Source organism: Desmodus rotundus, chromosome 12 (genome assembly GCF_022682495.2).
Source record: "Desmodus rotundus isolate HL8 chromosome 12, HLdesRot8A.1, whole genome shotgun sequence".
NCBI classification, from domain to species: Eukaryota; Metazoa; Chordata; class Mammalia; order Chiroptera; family Phyllostomidae; genus Desmodus; species Desmodus rotundus.
Genome location: NC_071398.1, coordinates 71,373,407 through 71,392,105, shown reverse-complemented (window position 1 = coordinate 71,392,105; position 18,699 = coordinate 71,373,407).

Below are 18,699 nucleotides of genomic sequence, written 5' to 3'. Positions count from 1 at the left end.
AGCTGACCTGGCCCCTTCAGCTCCCATGGAGAAGTGGTGTGGGGCACTGAGTGCGGCTCAACTGCTCTCCTGGAGGTCACTAATTCACGCCCGGGACAAAGCCCCACACAGTAAACAAGATGACCTCCCTGGAAAGGAGCAGTGAGTGGGGCTTCTCCAGCTGGATGACACACTCAAAAATTCCCCAACATTCCCCTTTGGAAAATATTTCATGGGTGCGTTTTTTCTTCATTAAAGACGTGATCTGCTTACCTCTACTGGTTTTAAACTGACCTGAAAATGGCCGGCACAGCCTGAGTGAGACGGGATAGTGAGAAGCTAGGGAAATTCCTTGGCAAGCAGGATAGGGAAACTGAGACACGTAGCCGAGCACAATGGCTGAGCAATTTACAGCCAGGTGCGGATGGTCACCAGGGCCGAAGGGAAGGCCCTGGGTGCCTAGCATGGGGCAAAACTGGGACCTCATCCCCAGGGTAACCTTTCCTCCCCTGGCCTTTCCTCCCTGGAGATAACATCTAGGCCTCAGTTGTATTTCAGCTCCAGGCCCAGAAAAGCAGCAAAACCAGGTGGAAGACGCCAGGACCAACTGCAAGGACTAAGGACCTGCCCTGTCACTGACCAATCAGCAAAGACCATGACCCTAAAAAAGCGCACCTGGAGAACTGATACCCTCCCTTAAGACCTCCCCTAAGATTCCCACCTACAAGAGAGAGAGAAAAGCCTCAAGAAAAAGGACCCAGCACACAGACTCCCTCTGCGGAGCAGCCTGTGTCATTTCCTTTCCCTTTTTCTCCCCCCTCTTCTTACTTCACAGGCACGTGTCTCCTAAACTCTAAGGCAACGGGCAGCTGGCAGCTTGTCCCAGGCTGATCCCCTGAACCTGCCCCAAAGGCCCCCTTTTCTCTGACTTCCCAGTGAGCTAAAGCAGCCCAGCATAGGCTCTCCTGTTGCTTCTTCTTTGCTAAGTCCTTCCTTGTTTTACTGTCCCCAGCTTTCATAAGTGGATCCTCTTAGTCACTTGTTATGAAATCTTTCCTACACAAAGCCAAGAACCCAAACGTATAGCTGGACATAGGCAGACCACTCCAGGCCAGGCTCCTGTCTGGTTGCACAAAGCACTCAGCAACTGAGGGCTCCAGAGGATGGAGGTGCTGCGGACTGTACGTAGGACTTTCCCCAGGACTCCTGTAGATAGCCATGGACCAATTAGAAAGGACCCTCCTTCTTTAAGAAAAATAAATTCAGTTGATACATTGTCGCACAATTGGAATAACCATAGTGGCAGCATGTATTCCCTACGCATTCCCCCTTCCAGGTCGGAAGACAGGTTGCGGGTGAGACTTGAGTCACTTTGAAAGCAAAAAGGGAGGAAGTGAAGCAACTGCACAGGATGCCTGGGCTGGGACAAGGCAGTCTCGTGCGAGTGTGTGTGCCAGTGACCTCACACAGCTGTGTGTGCTGCTGTCCAGGACGTGGTCAGGAGCTGAGCTCAGTGTCTTGGGCAGTCCTTGAGCTCAGTATCTTCAGTCACCTATAGCCTCCTGTACCAGTTAGATCACTTCTGCAACGTGAGCAGGGTCCCCTCAGTGGGGCGTGCTTGAACAGTGCACAACCCCCGGAAGTGTGCATGGCAGCCCCACCCCCAGAGGCTATCCCAGAGTTGAATGGTCCCTGTGCAGGTGGTAGAAAGGGTTGATGCCTGGCTAACCTCCCGTCCCAGCTCCTCAGGGAGCTGCACAGCATTTAGGTTGATTGGTGGGTTGGTCACTGATAGACTTTGGAGTCAGATTCCCTCCAAGTTAATATCCCAGCCCTACTTTTTACTGATATGGGCATGATTACTTACCGTCTTTAAACCTTGTTTCCCTAATCTGTAAAATGAGAGATAATAGCCTGTGTCTCATAAAGTTATTATGTGCATTATGTGTGATAATTCATGTAACTCAAAGTGAGTTGTAAGTTATCAGGAAATGGTAGATAATAATAGTAACAGATTAGCTTTCAGCAACAGGAGTGTCTTGTAATGATCAAACCCTGAAAAACAAGTTCCTTTGAAGGTTTTCATCTCTTCAGAAGTCTGCGACTTTCCTACATTTCCTTTTTCTTTCTTTTTTTGCCACTTCATCATTTTGGTATTTGAAAGATTAAAAAGAAATCAATTTGGGACATGTCTGAATTGATTTTTGTATTTTAAAAATAAATATCTATCTAATTTTTATTTTACAAACAATGCAGTCATTTTATATCCTTCACAGTGTCTTTCCTATTTTATTTGCTTTTGGACCCTTTGAAGCCTTTTTGATTCCTAGAGACATACTTAGAGTAAAGCCCAGTTAGTTGCAAAGCACTGGCCCCGCGTTCAGAGTTCTGTCCCAGAGCCCAGATGGCCCCCTCCCTGGAGCTTTGTGGGGGCAGCGCACTGTCCTGGCTCCGGCTCTGGGGAGCGCAGCTGAATTCTCTCGCTCGGCCAAAGCCACCGGCGGCCTCTTTACACAGGTTCATGACACTGTGATCTGCTGACTTCGGGTCACAGACTCCAGGAAAAGGCGACATAAAACTCAGGCCAAATGTCGGATTTCCAAAGAGCTTTACCCCCTCCCCGTCTGACAAGTTGGATGTTCGTTCGCAACACCTGTAAACTCAGCCTTGGTTAGTGGGAGCCTTTGCTCTTGGTGGGAGTCCGTGTATAGCCCCATCCCTCTAACTGGGGCTACTTCCCTCAGTGTCCACTGTGCCAGCACCACAGTGGCCAATGCCTGGAGTTGGCTGATGTCAGATGGCCAAGTCGTTGTGTCTGCTTGGTAGCTGAACGTCTCTTCCATGGTCTATACTCTCTGGCGGGCATTCACATTCAATACAAAGAGCTTCACACTTCCTGCCACTCACTCCCATGTCCATCCACGTGTCTCTAACCAATGTTTCAATCTTTTTCCATCCAGGCCTCTGTATGCTAAAATCAGGCCATTTTTCCTTTCATATCAAGTAGATGAGCAGGTATACTGTCCAAAGTTCCACCTATTGGAAGGCCTTTGCTTTGCCACTGTGTTTCAAGGTCACCCCTTGTTACACACCTACTGTTCACTTTCAACTTGAACCCACATATTGGACCAACTCATCTATAAACAAAGCTTGGGTTTTGCCCTCCTGTCATGTGGTTATAGGAGGTGCCTACACGGCCCATGTGAGCTGAGGGGCACTGATGCAACGGTGGGGGTCAGCATGAGGGGCTGGCTGCTTCCTCAGGCAGCTTGCTTGTGCCCCCAAGTCCTTCTGCACTCGGTCTCAGCTGTACCACCTCCGATTTATGACTAATGGCTACAGGCCTACCTGATGTTATGACTCACTGGGTATAATAGTTCTCAGCTCCTGATGGATAGTTCGAGATGCCTACTCACCTGGTGTCCAGTGTTCAGGTATTACATCCCTACCAGGGCTCAGTATCATGCCAGGAGTTGTTTCTCAAAAGACACATAACTCTCCCTTGCAGAAGACATGGCCTTGCCAAAGAACCACAGGGTACTATGTGACTAGGCTGTGATTCTCCCACTGGGGCTTGCCATAGTGCCACATAGCATCTGCGCCCAACACCCATACCTGTAACATGAAGTGGCAGGGCTGCCTATGTCTCAGCCCGGACCTGCCACAGAACTCTGGGCCCCACTCAAAGGTAGAAGTGTTCTGTGCCACTGGGTGCGTAGGCCAGAGCAGTATCTCCAGGTGTGGAATGTGCCTTCTCCAGAACCAAGGAGGCCTATCAGTTACGTTGTGGTGGGAGGTGTGGAGGGAGCTGTGGTGTCTTTGACTTGGGATGAGATTTCCTGGTGGACCCTGGATCACTGGGCCCCTAAAAATAAATATGGTTGATGTGGAATCCCCTGAATTTTCGTAAGGATTACCTCCCATCCTCTGAAGCATGGGTGTCATGCTAAGTTCTCCGACATGCTAGCCATGTCTTGCTAACAGGGCCTGATTAGCATAATATCACAAATAATGGATCAATGTGACATTCTTCAGGATGTCCAGATGGTCCAGATCCCTTTGGACTATATTAGGACAGAAGGCAGGGGAGTTAACACAGCCTTGGGACGGAACTGTAAATATATGTTGTTATTCACCCATATAAATGCAAATGGTCTCTAATCTTCTCTGAAGGGAATAGCAAAGATTGCATTCGCCAAACCAAGGCTGCATGCTCTGTGCTCGGGGCCAAGTCCATCTGCTCTGTGATAGTCCCACCCCGCCATCTGTGGGGGAATACCCTCCAAGGCCCCCAGTGGATGCCTGAAACTGCAGATAGTACCAAATGCTATATTTTCCATAGGCATACACAACTATGATAAAGTTTACTTATAAATTAGGAACAGTAAGAGATTAATAACAATAACTAACTATAAAATGGAACAATTGTAACTGAAATAAGAGTTGTGTGAATGTGGTCTCTCTCTCTCTCTCTCAATATATCGGATTGTACTGTACTCATCTTTTCACTCAACAGAAGTACTTTTTGTTGTTTCTTTTTAGCAAATCTGAATTGCCAGCATCACTACTCTCATACTTTGGAGCCTTTGCAAAGTAAAATAAGAGTTACCTGAACACAAGCACTGCGATACTGTGACAGTCCATCTGATAGTTCACCAGCGACTGAAGGGCATACGGGCAGAGAGTGCCGACAGCAAGGAGACGCCGGACAAGGGCATGGTTCACCTCCCGGTGGGATGGAGTGGGATGGTGTGAGATTTCGTCATGTTACCCAGAGTGATGCATGACTCAAAATGTGTGAATTGTTTATTTCCAGAATTTTCCATTTAGTATTTTCAAGTTGAGCTTGACTTTGGGTAACTGAAACTGTGGAAAGTGAAACCGTGGATGGGGGTGGAAGACTGTAGTGGATCAAGAGATACAGTGGCTGGAATGGGGGTTAACATTTTGTCGAGTTGGCAGTCACTGGTTGGCATCCTCCACGGTGCCCTAGGTTTCTGTAGGGGCCAACTATTGAACTGAATGGAGATGTTATGGAAGCTACCACTTTGCATCCTTTAGACCCTTAAGGGTGGCTCCATTACCCACAGTTCTCCCACCATGAGACATTGGTTTGTAGGTATTATCTTGGCTGGGGTGAGGACGTTTCAGTTGCTTCTTCATAGCCTTCCCTGTTATGATAGCTCTTATCCCACAAGCCTAAGACCCAATGATCCAACTCAAAAGCATGTCGGCCCCACTTATACATTCAGGAACTAGAGAAATTACCACTGGAAGTATCTGAAGACCCACTGGGCACACTGTGAGCCGGACCTTGGTCGGGACGTTATACCTGGCCCTACATGTCCCACTAGCTTAAAGAGAGGACCGTGATTATATTCTGGTTCTCCTGGGTATCATGTCAGTTTGGACTCTGTGTCCAACAGTTCTCAGAATGTTTGGAGATTCTTTTCCCCCAGCGTACAGCTACCCAAATAAATGACCGTGGGTCCCTTTCAGGGGGACTTACGGAGTAATCACTGTCTGTGTTTGCTGTGGTGTTGCAGGCTGTTTTCTCCTGGGGACCTGGCTGAATATGAGTCTGAAAACTGGCTCAGGCCCAGGAAACAGGCAAGGAATCATGACACTTTACTGGGGTTACTGCTTTTCAACTCCTGGTCATCCATTCTTAGCTTCTAATGGCATAAGCTAGGAAACACTCCATTGGTTGGTTGTTCATTTTGCCTCTAAGGACACTGTATTTTTAATTGTCTCCAAAACTCTCTGTGGGTCAGGCCGCTTCCAGCCGCCCCTCCCACCCTGTGGTTCATGGTGAGAACAGTATCCACTGGGCCTCTGTGGTTCTGGGCCTGTCATCACCACTGCTGTCACTGAGCAAAGCCTCCACCCACCTAACCTACCACCAGATCTGGCTTACAGAGGAGAGCCCTGGGTGATCTTCTTGGTGAAGCTGGTATCTTCTCTAGCTCATTTCTTTTCTTTTTTTTTTTTTTAAGATTTCATTTATTTATTTTTAGAGAGGGGATAAGGGAGGGAGAAAGAGAGGGAGAGAAACATCAGTGTGTGGTTGCCTCTTGCACACTCCCTCCTGGGGACCTGGATGGTAATGCAGGCATGTGCCCTGAGTGGGGATCAAACTGGCTACCTTTTGGTTCATAGGCCGGCACTCTATCCACTGAGCTATACCAGTGGATAGCTCATTTCTTTTAGCTTCTCTGAGTGGTGGATTTCCTGGGGGCTTTCCATGGAACAGAGTCATCTGGTAGGTCTTCCAGCCTCGTGGTAGGTGTATCCGTCCACACTAGCATGCCCACTTCCCTGACCCTTTCCATTTCTTCTTCACTGGCTACTGGGGCAATGCTAGCATTTCAACCACACCTTTTCCATATTTCTTGGAGCCACTGGAGCAGCAAAGTCATCTCCTAGAGTGCTTGCTAGGGTGTTAAATCTTGTATCCTTGGAGAGTGCTCCCAAATCAATGAACTCTTCCCTGTCCTATCTTACATTTCAGCCCCCTTGGTCCAGCACCTTCTGATCCCAGGCCCAGAGGACCACCTCTGCCTTCAGCTGGTGCACGCTGCCCAGGACTCCGCTTGCTGGAGGTCTTTCCTCCACCAGGCCCAGCACATCCCCACTGGGTTATGTTGTGACTTCCCCTGGTTATCGGCCTTGTTACTAGGAGGGGAGGTAGGGGGGAATCTCTGCAATGTCTTCAAGCAAGGTGGAGGTGGGGGTTCAGGGAGCAGAGACAGTAGCACTAGCTCTTGAAAGGGAGAGATGAGACAGTTCTGCAGGTCAGAGTTTCGAAGAATCTGAAAGATAAAAAAACAATTTGGGTGGGGGTCATCCACCCTGATGACGCATCCTAAGTTCTGGGGTTCCATTTACTCCCAGAATATATCCACTGTCTTTGGATCTAAGCCTTTCTATGTGTGTGACATTGGGCCACTTCAGCTTTCCTTCACAGAGAGACTGTTGTGTGGCTCGCCCCACCTACCTGAAATCCCACAGGAACCGAAAACAAGGGGCTGTCAAGGACCATCTTCCCAACAGATCTTCCAAACAAAGTATCAGCAAAGATATTGAGGCATTGAACAATGCCCTAGATGAAATGGACTTAACTGGTATATATACAGCCTTTCATCCCAAAGAAGCAAAATACACATTCTTTTCAAATGCACATGGAACATTTTCAAAGACAGACCACATGATAAGACATAAAACAAGCCTCAACAAGTTCAAGAAAATTGAAATCATATCAAGCATTTTCTCTGACCACAAGGGACTGAAACTAGAAATAAAACTCGAGGAAAAAACCCCAAAACACTAAAAAATATGGAGATTGAATAGCATGCCATTAAACAATGAATGGGTGAGGAATGATTTTAGGGAAGAAATCAAAAAGTTTCTGGAAACAAACGAAAATGAACTCACAACAATCCAAAACCTATGGGACACAGCAAAGACAGTCCTGAGAGGGAAGTTCATAGCAATACAGGCCTACCTAAAAAGAACAGAAACATTTCAAATAAACAACCTAACCCTACACCTACAAGAACTTGAGGAACAACAACAAAGATAACCCAGAGCAAGTACAAGGAAGGAAATAACCAAGATCAGAGCAGAATTAAACAACATAGAGACTGAAAGCACAATTGTAAGGATCAACTAATCCAGGAGCTGGCTCTTTGAAAAGATAAACAAAATCGACAAGCCCTTAAGCAGGCTCATCAAGAAAAAAAGAGAGAGGACCCAAATAAACACAATCAGAAATGAAAGAGGAGAGACTACAACTGATACCACCGAAATACAAAGGATTGTAAGAAATTACTATGAAGAACTGTATGCCAAGAAATGTGAAAACCTAGATGAAATGGACAAATCTCTAGAAAAATATAACCTTCCAAAACTCAGTGAAGAAGAAGCAGAAAGCCTGAACAAACCAATAACACCAGATGAAACTGAAACAGTAATCAAAAAGCTTCCGACACACAAAAGCCCTGGACCAGACAGTTTCATAGGAGGATTATACAGAACATTTAAGGGAGAGCTAACCCCCATCCTCCACAGATTATTTCAAAAAACTCAAGAAGATGGAAGGCTCCCAAACTCGTTTTATGAGGCCAACATCATCCTAATCCCAAAACTAGATAAAGATATAACAAAGAAAGAAAACTTCAGGCCAATATTGCTGATGAACATAGATGCTAAAATCCTCAACAAAATATTGGCAAACTGCATCCAGCAATACATTAAAAAGATCATACACCATGATCAAGTGGGATTCATCCCAGGGATGCAAGGGTGGTACAATATTTGCAAATCAATAAACATAATACATCACATAAACAACAGCAAAGACAAAAATCACATGATCATATCAATAGATTCAGAAAAAGCATTTGATAAGATACAGCACCCATTTCTGATAAAAACACTCAGCAAAGTGGGAATAGATGGAGCATTCCTCAACATAATACAGGCCATATATGAGAGACCTACAGCCAACATCATACTCAATGGACAAAAACTTAGAGCTTTTCCACTAAGATCAGGAACAAGACAAGGATGCCCTCTCTCACCACTCCTATTCAACATAGTATTGAAAGTCCCACCCACAGCAATCAGACAAGAAAAAGAAATAAAAGGCATCCAAATTGGAAAGAAGGAAATGAAACTGTCACTGTTTGCAGATGACATGATAGTGTACCTGGAAAATCCTATAGACTCCACCAAAAAATTACTTGACCTAATAAATGAATTTGGAAAAACAGCTGGATACAAAGTCAATACTCAGAAATCAAAGGCATTCTTGTACACCAACAATGAAACATCAGAAAGAGAAATCAGGGGAAAATCCCATTGGATATAGCAACAAGAAAAATAAAGTACCTAGGAATCAACCTAACCAAGGAGGTAAAAGACCTGTACTCGGAAAACTACACAACACTGAAGAAAGAAATTAAGGAAGACACAAACAAATGGAAGCATGTACCATGCTATGGATTGGAAGAATTAACATCATCAAAATGACCATACTACCCAAAGTGATTTATAGATTCAATGCAATCCCTATTAAAGTACCTATGACATATTTCAGATATAGAACAAACATTTCAGAAATTTATATGGAACCATAAACAACCCCGAATAGCTGCAGCAATTTTGAGAAAGAAGAACAAAGCAGGAGGGATCACAATACCTGATATCAAACTGTATTACAAGGCCACTGTAATCAAAACAGCCTGGTACTGGCAGAAAACCAGGCACATAGACCAATGGAATAGAACAGAGAGCCCAGAAATAAACCCAAGTCTTTATGGTCAATTAATATTTGACAAAGGAGGCAGGAGCAAAAAATGGAGCAAAAATAGCCTCTTCAACAAATGGTGTTGGGAGATCTGGACAGCTACGTGCAAAAAAATGAAACTCAATCACCAACTTATGCCATACACAGAAATAAATTCAAGATGGATAAAAGACTTAAATATAAGTCATAACACCATAAAAGTCCCAGAGGAAAACATTGGCAGGAAAATCTCAGACATTCCACACAGCAACATCCTCACAGACATGTCCCCTAAAGCAAGGGACATAAAGGAAAGAATAAACAAATGGGACCTCATCAAATTAAAAAGCTTCTGCATGGCTAAAGAAAACAGCATTAAAATGAAGAGAACCAACAGTATGGGAAAACATATTTGCCAATGATACCTCAGACCAGGGCCTGATCTCCAAAATATATAAAGAACTCAAATGACTCCACTCAAGGAAGACAAACAACCCAATTAAAAAAATGGGCAAAGGACTTGAACAGACAACTCTCCAAGGAAGACGTACAGAGAGCCCAGAGACATATGAAAAGATGCTCAGCATCACTAGTCATCAGAGAGATGCAAATTAAAACCACAATGAGGTACCATCTCACACCAGTCAGAGTGGCCAACATAAACAAATCAACAAACAAATGTTGGAGAGGATGTGGAGAAAAGGGAACCCTAGTACATTGTTGGTGGGAATGAAGACTGGTGCCACCACTGTGGAAAACAATATGGAATTTCCTCAGAAAACTAAAAATGGAACTGCCTTTTGACCCAACAATTCCACTGCTGGGATTATACCCTAAGAGCCCTGAAACACCAATCCAAAAGAACCTATGCACCCCAATGTTCATAGCAGCACAATTTACAATGGCCAAGTACTGGAAGCAACCTAAGTGCCCATCAGTAAATGAGTGGATCAAAAAACTATGGTACATTCACACAATGGAATTCTATGCAGCAGAGAGAAAGAAGGAGCTTATACCCTTTGCAACAGCATGGATGGAACTGGAGAGCATTATGCTAAGTGAAGCAAGCCAGGCAGTGAGGGACAAATACCATATGATCCTCACCTTTAACTGGAACATAATCAACAGAAGAAAAAAGCAAACAAAATATAACCAGAGACACTGAAGTTAAGAACAATCTAACAATAACCAGAGGTGAGGGAGGAGGTGACAATGGGGGGAAGGGTTTTCAGGAACTACTATAAAGGACACTTGGACAAAACCAAGGGGGAGGGTGGAAGCAGGGGAGGGAGGTGGGTTTGGCTAGGGTGGGTTTGGCTAGGGTGGGGAGAAAATGCAGACAACTGTAATTGAACAACAATAAAATAATTTTTTTAAAAAAAGAACCATCTTCCCACCAAATGCTGAAACAAGCAGATGTATTCAGTGTCCAGGTTTGCTACAGGGTGACAGGCTCCATAATGATGGGAATTTTATTCTGATTTAAGTTCTAAATAAAGCCTGTTTGTTCATCCTATCTTTTTTAAGATCTACAATGACAAAATTACTTAATTTTGGAGGGTAACTTATCTTCAGAGATCATTCCCCTGAATCCTTCATTCACCACCCCTCTCCCTTTTATGGTTCTACACGAAGATGCCCAAGGAAACCATGAAGCCTCAGTGGGCATTTCAATAGCTGATTTATAGGCTCCCAATGTTTCTAGGGTTATTTTCTTCCTAATGGTTCAATTTATGAAGCTGGGGTTTATCTCAAGGAGAGATGGGAATGCAATCCTGCAGCCCCATGTCTTACCATAAACACCATGGACACTTTTCTCTCTCAGAGACCTGGTTGGACCCTCCTTCCTCCCTAACAATTCCCGGCACCCAGTGATCCTGGCACAGTGCTGGATGCACAAGGAGAGGCTGGCAGGGAAAAGACACGCAGGTACTGTCCTCAAGAGATGTTCTACCTAACTGTGGAAGAAACGTGAAAACTCCAATATCAACACCAACTTATTCCAAAAAATAAGCCCTCAGAAGGGGGAGAAAGTTCAGTGGGAAGAAGCTGGGAAAGGATGCTCATGGAATCGTACATTATCATAAACTCATGAAGTGTGTGGGATCTTAGAAGTGACCTAATTCAATCCCTACTCGATGCACGATATCTCGGAAGACTTCTTTAAAAAGGAGACATTTCACCTCACTTTGATTACCTCCAGGGAAAGAGAATTCACACAAAGCCAATTCCGTTTTCAAATATTTCTAATTTCCAGGAAATTTTATTGCAACCAATCGAACTACTTCTAATTCCTACTTATCGGTGATGCTTATTATACCTTCTGGAAAGAGAAATGTTAGATTAAATGCACTCTCTATTACCCTCAGTGGTCTTTGAACTAGTCCACTAGAGTCTTCTGTTTGCTCACCTGAGTAGTTCCCATTCCTTTGGACTAAAATCATAGACTAGTACTGATGCAAATATGCACCCTTTATTGAATGTCTATTTTCTGCCAGTCCACACGCCTGCCGTGATCTCATTTAAGCATTGCAATGACCCCCTAAGTCCGTGTTATTATGCCCACTATATGTAGACAAGTGTTTTGGAGCTGCAGGGAAGTTCACCCCCTCCCCCACCAATATCTAAGCTGCTCCCTTCCCTTCTAGATGACGAGCAAACATTTGGGAAAATACAAACTGGTCAGGAAATTGTGACAATAATCAAAGATAATGATGAGGTTGGGATGGCTGTGATGAGTAGCACAAGGTCAGGTTGATGTCCAGTGGTGTGTATGTGTGTGGGGGGGAGGGGGGGAGGTGAGTGGAAAGAGGGTGTGAGAAGAAATAGAGGGATTAATTTAATGAGTCCTCATGTATTTCTCAAGAATACATACACCAGCTGGGTGCTGGGTATAGTGAACAAAACAGGTATGCCCACCCCTTCATGGCACTTATAGCCTGGTGGGGGGAGAGGAACATTAAACTAACTGGTATATAATCACATATGTTAATTATTATGAAGGAAAAGAAGAGGTCTAAGAAAGTGGTCCAGGACAAGTTGAAATAGCAGAGTGTGCTGACAACACTTAAGCTAGGTTGTCTTGCTGATGAGTGAGAAGCTCATCTCCTTGTTCAAAGGGATATGCTCCAAGTTCAAGTTTAGCCACTTGCTTGACTCCTGCCAGCTGCCCCTGCTGACTAGACTGGGAGAACCTGAAAGGGAGTTTTGGATGTTGTCAGTTGTGAAGCGCCCTCTAGTGTTGAGGAAAAAGATAATACCCTGAAAGAGGCAGCCGGGAAAGAAAGACTCTAACGGGGGGAGAGGGGAGTGCTTGTTTTGAAGAAAAGACCAAGGAGAAGCCCCCCCAGGGACCTATGCTGATGGGCTGGGGTAAGGTTAAAGTGAGTGCCCCCTCAGTGCCCCAGAATGCATATCTGCACCCAGACAATAGAATGGATAATGAAGCAGGAACTATTCCACTGCTTACCTGTTCTACACATTTACTCTTCGCTAAGACCATATGAGAAGGTACTAGTAGAACCCATTTTACAGGTATGGAAACGGAGGCACCGAGGTTAACTGATTTGCCCAAGGTCACACAACTTGCAAGTGGCATAGAAAAGAATCGCTAGTCAGTGTTCCTCTCTGAGTGCTTGTCTGTGATCCCAGCACAGGCTCTGGAGACTTCAGATGTGCTTGGCTGGCTTCTCTTTCAACATTTGCCTGGGGGCTGACAAAGAAATGCAAAGAAAGGTGCTTCTGGGTTAGACTACTCATTGCTGGGCCGATGCAGTAGACAAACCCTAAAATCTAAGTGGCTTAACACAGAAAACTTTCTTTCTCAAGGGACATCCCATGTGGATGGACAGGGGCTCTGCCCCAAGAAGGGCCACCTCAGAGGAACCAAGCTCTCTCTATTTTGTGGCACTGCCCTCCCGACACGTGGCCTCCAAGTCTGCCGAGCTGAGGAAAACAGGGACAGTGGAGGCACACTGGCTTTCATTTCTTCCCCCCAGAAGTGCCCCAGCAAACGTGCTTGGCTTGACTGAGTCAGGTGGCACCAGCCTAACTGCAAAGGAGGATGGATGGAATGTGGACACATCAGGAGAGTGCTGTCCCTGCCCTGCAGTGGGACTGTCCCCGAGCTCAGCCCCAGAGGCAAGGAAAAGCAAAGGAGCAGGAGCAGCAGCTCATCTCTCCTCAGAGGAAGACGATGCCCGTTGGGCTGCGGGGGCACACAGCCCGTCCTCGCCTGGGTCCGCCTGTTTGCAGGGTGCACACTCTGCCCTGTCCCAGGGGTCAGGGGCCCCCCTCTGTGCCATGGTCCGAGTGGCAGCAGGGAGAAAGGGGGACAGCTGGGAAGGGGGTCACCCTGCAGACCTGTGAGAAGTTGCTCCCAACCTGGGAACGCTGAGGAAAATTTTCTGTTTGAGCTTTTGGATATATGGGGAGACAGTGACTAGAAATTGCTGTAGAGCCCAAGCCCCTGAAAATCCAGCCTGGAAACCTAATTCGCAGGAAATTTGTTGTCCTACCCCCCTTACAGAGTGAGGCTCCTGTGATCCCGCTTCCTGCTCTTCACGCCTTTTCCTCAAGTGTGGGTGCGATCTGTGACTTCTTTTACCCACCAAACACAGCAAAGGTGATGGTCCCTTCTGTGATCAAGATGCAAAAGATTGTCATGCCATCATTCCAGGGGACTCTGTCCCGGGCTGGCTTTGCGGAAGCCAGTGGCCAAGACGTGAGCTGCTCTATGAAGAGGACCTTGTAGCAAGGAAATGAGGCTCTAAGTCCAGCACCCTACCAATAGTCACGTGAACTTGGAAGGGGATCCTTCCTCCACTGCACTCTCTGGTGACAACCCAGCCTTGGCCTACACCTTGACCGCAGCCTGGTGGAGAACTCAGCTAAGCTGTGCTGGAATTCTGGATCCGAAGACATCTTGAGATAATAAATGCGGGCTGTTTTAATCTGCTAACCCCATGGTAGTCTTGTTACACAGCAATAGATAGTAACACGCTAGAACCCGTGACGGTATTGGAGGGAGGGCATCTGTTTCTAGGGCTTCCGTGAAGTCCCACAAACTGGGTGGCTGAAAACAACAGGAATTACTCTCTCGCAGTGCTGGAAGCTAGAAGTCCAAAATCAAGGTGCAGGCAGCGCCATGATCCCTCCAGATCCTCTAGGGAGGGTTCATCCCTGCCTCTCAGCTCCCCAGGCATTCCAGGGCCTGTGGCACCATCACTGCGGTCTATACCTCTTCTCTTCTTACGTGAACACCAGTCGTGATGGGTTAAGGATCCACTGGACTCTGTATGGCCTCATCTTAACTAATTACATCTTTAATGACCCTATTTTCCATAAGGCCATTCTGAAGTGCTGGATGTTAGGACTTCAGCCTATGTTTTGGGGGACAAAATTCAACCCAGTAAAAGGAAGAAAAAAAGAAAAGAGCTGACAAAGTATCATCTGGAAGCAAACACCTTCTTCGTGGGTCAGTTGGCCGTACCTAACCATCTGTACCTTCCGTGCAAGGTCTAGTGCAGGTGAGCATCTCGAAAGCTGCTGGGGCACTGGACCTGTCCCTGGGTGTCACACAGAAAGTGCCTGGACCAAGTCTAATTTTACATGCGGAGACAGGCCCCACCCTGAGGGAGGACAGCTTCCCTCACAGCTGCCAGGTATGGCTGGGCCATCCGCCCCACAGCAGGGGATGGACAAGGCGAGCCCTTACAAATCCCCGCGTTCTAATTCCTCGAATACTAAGGTCCCCTTGGAATGGTGCTTTATTTCTGCCCTATGCTAGGTTAGTGAAGGGGCCCCTTTCTCTGCCACAGACTCTGGAACCCCCCACAAACTGCAGTACTTTTTTTTTTTTTAAGATTTTATTTATTTATTTTTAGAGAGAGGGGAGGAGAGGGAGAAAGAGAGGGAGAGAAATATCATTGTGTGGCTGTCTCTCACGCATCCCCTACTGGGGCCCTGGCCCACAACCCAGGCACGTGCCCTGACTGGGGTTTGAACCAGGACCCTTTTGTTCTCAAGCTGGTGCTTGATCCATTGAGCAACACCATCTAGGGCTGCAGTACTTTTTCAACTGTGGGCAGATGCCACCACCTGGTGTCAGAAAGATGCCATGGCTCGGGTGATCATATAATTTATCGCTTAGATTAGGGACACTTCAGAAAGTGAAAGTGGGCACTTCTCATCATCGTGTTGGGACGGCAGGTGTAAGTCAGGACTGTCCCAGGCAAACAAGGACATATGGGATATGAGGGAACAAGAGGACGTGCGGGGCTTCTCTAGAGGCAAATCTGGCAGATTCCCAGACTGGCCCACTCCCCACATCTACTCCCTGCGGGAAGCTTCCTGTTCTACCCCCCTGGCAGGAGGCTAACAATACTACAGAAAGAGTTTTGAGTTCTTCTGACACAAGTATAAAAAACCCCAACTATGCCAACTACAACTAAAAGGGGGGAAAGGAGATCTCTTTCTGCATGCCTATAGACACAGCATACCCCAAACAGATTTAAAGTTTTGTTCTCACTTATTGATACATTTTAAGTTAATAAAGGAACAAAAGTCCCAAAAAGGGCCTCTTGTGTGTGTGTGCACATGCATTGGTAGTTTCTAAATTTATATATCACTTAGAAATATAAAAGTAAATTTTTGTTGGATAATTGCATTTTCTTCCGGGTGCTAACTTCTGTTCATAGCAGGGAGGAGGTGACATTGGCAAGACATTCGAACCGATGATTAACAGCAACAACCTTTCACTCTCAGACTTCTTTTAGGTAAAGCAGTAAATCCAAAGCTCACACTCCTGACAGCTCGAAGGGGTCTCTTCTTTGCCTCTGCAGGACGGAGCCTGGGGCCTGTGACCTGGCTCACACATCCCCCGATCCCCTGTAGCCTCTGCTGAGACATGGCCCTGCTTGACTATGAAGGTACAGCAGGCCAGAGCCGGTCCATTCTCACCACAGTGGCATCTGCCACCCACACCTGGGTCCATGCCATTGCCTCTGGTGACAAGAGGGCCACACTCTGAGCTTCCTTACTCAGAACCCAGGTCTCTTCTGCTCTCTCAGGTATTCTGCTTCCTCCTGGTGCCAGAAAGCTACAGGTTGCTTCCTCCCTAACATGCTGTGGTGTGTGGCCCCTCAGAAGCTGCTCTCGTGGTGCGAAGTGGAAGGACCTCTGCCACGCCTGTCACTTCTGCAGACTCTTTTCAGGAAGAGGGCTCGGGTCTTACCCACGAGGTCCTGGGAGTGGGTGGGTGGGTGGGGAAGTCACACACACCTTCCTTCTGCAGCCCTGCCCCAGCTCAGCGTACTTGATTGAGTTCCTGAGGTGAGAAAAACTGGTTCTGGCTACTTATTTACTTCCAAATGTAAGGTCTTTGGCCTGCACCTCCACTTTTGAAATTTAAAACCTATTATTTGATCATTTTATTATGGGGTTCTGCTGTAGCAATCCTCAAGACACAGCCTAAGATATAAAACACAATAGCACAAAGCACAATAAAAATGTAAAATCATTGGTTAATGTATTGAAAAGCCCACTACAAACTGCTAAAACACGCAAACAAAATCCCAAAATTGCTCACATGACTTCATTTTAACTGTATTAACATTATCTGTACATATGTAAAAAACTATAAGGAAATACTAAGCGAACTGATGTGCTGGTGAGGAGACGATATGGGTGATTTAAAAAAAATACATTTCCTTTATATTCATTACATGTAAATACTGCCCATGTTATTTGTGAAAAAAATAATTTATTTTACCTCTAATAATACAGAGCCTTCCCAGTTGCTATAGTTCCCACCCGGTCTCCCCTCACTCTCAATAGGGCTTCTTCACTCCAGTGAAGCCAGTCAGCCGGCTCAGCCCAGCTTCCGGCCTTTGCTTAGCCCAGTAGTTCTGAAGCTTCAGCTGCATCAGAATCGCCTGGAAGGCTGGGCCCCACCCACGGAGTTTCTGATTCTTAGGTCAGGGGTGGGGTCTGAGAACTTGCATTTCTAACAAGTTCCCAGGCAATGTTGATGTTTCTGTTCGAAGGACCCCACTGAGAACCATTGGCTTATTCATACCTTTCCCCTGAATTGTCTTTTCCCCCCTTTCTCCTTCCTCCCTTCCTTCCTTCTTTCCCCAACCACTTAAACCGGGAACGGCGTAGGCGCGAGGCACTCCTTAAGGAGTTTTTTGGCTAGAGCCAATTTATTTACCCATGTATTTCACCTACCTTTTCTCAACAGGTTCTCAGAACTCTGATTATTTACTCTGAACTACTGCTACCATTTATATAATCCAGCCAGGATATCAAAATAATTCCACATTATTTTGAATTTATTACTGCATACTGTTGCAGTTATTTCACGCATTTCTTTCTCTCCCTAACCAGCCCTTTGAAGCTCCAACAACATGCCCCCTCTCCCCTCCTTCCTGGGCACAGACCCAGTGTCTGCTGCCGGGGCCCCTGAGCTGTAGACATGCCACCTATTAATAGCGCTCTGGCTGCAGGAACCTGTCTGAGCCAGTGCCCGCCCCACCCTTCGCGGTCCTGATGGGGAATTTCTACTGCCCTGCTCTTGTGGGGCCGTTTCCCGTGCTCCTGCCCCATCTTCTAGGCGGAGAGCCCTGGGACAACTCCCTGCAGGCTCCGCTCACACCGAAACCAATTCCCAAGGACAGCTGTGCTGAAGAGATGGCACCAAGTGTTTGCTGTTTTGAAAATGGACTTGACTATAAAAGTTATAATGTAGTTCCACAGTTTATTTTTAAAAATACAGAAAAGCCAAAGAAGAAAATTAAAATGTACCCATAAACCCACCCTTTAGATACCCAATTTTAATGTCTGAATGTTTATCTTTTTTGTGTTTTCCCACAAAACTATTCTGTAAATACTGTTTTTCAAGGCATGCTTTTTCATTTGTCCATGTATCCAGACTTATTTACTGATACCACTTAATCTTCTGTAACATCACTTCAGATGGTTAGTTACAAAGCTTTGCATTGTATCCAGAGACTGCAAGTTACTAAAAACCAATCCTTTATTGGTTAATAATCAATCACTTCTGCTAATTAAAAAAGCGATTCAGTGACTATCTTTACTCATTCATCTTTGTACACCCTCCAATGATTTCATCAAGCATGCATTTGAGAGACTGACGCCTGTTGAAACACTGCCCTCCCAAGTATGCACATTCCCCTGGGCAGTGTGCAAAAGGCACATGCAGTCCCTCACAGGGTGTCACCAAACTTTAGGTCCTTGCCCAGCTCATTCGTGAAGATGGCATCTTATTTTAATTTGAATATATTTTATCGCTCAGAGAATGAATTTTTTAAAAAGATTTTATTTATTTATTTATTATTAGAGAGAGGGGAAGGGAGGAAGAAAGAGAGGGAGACACTGGTGTGTGGTTGCCTCTCACATGCCCCCTACTG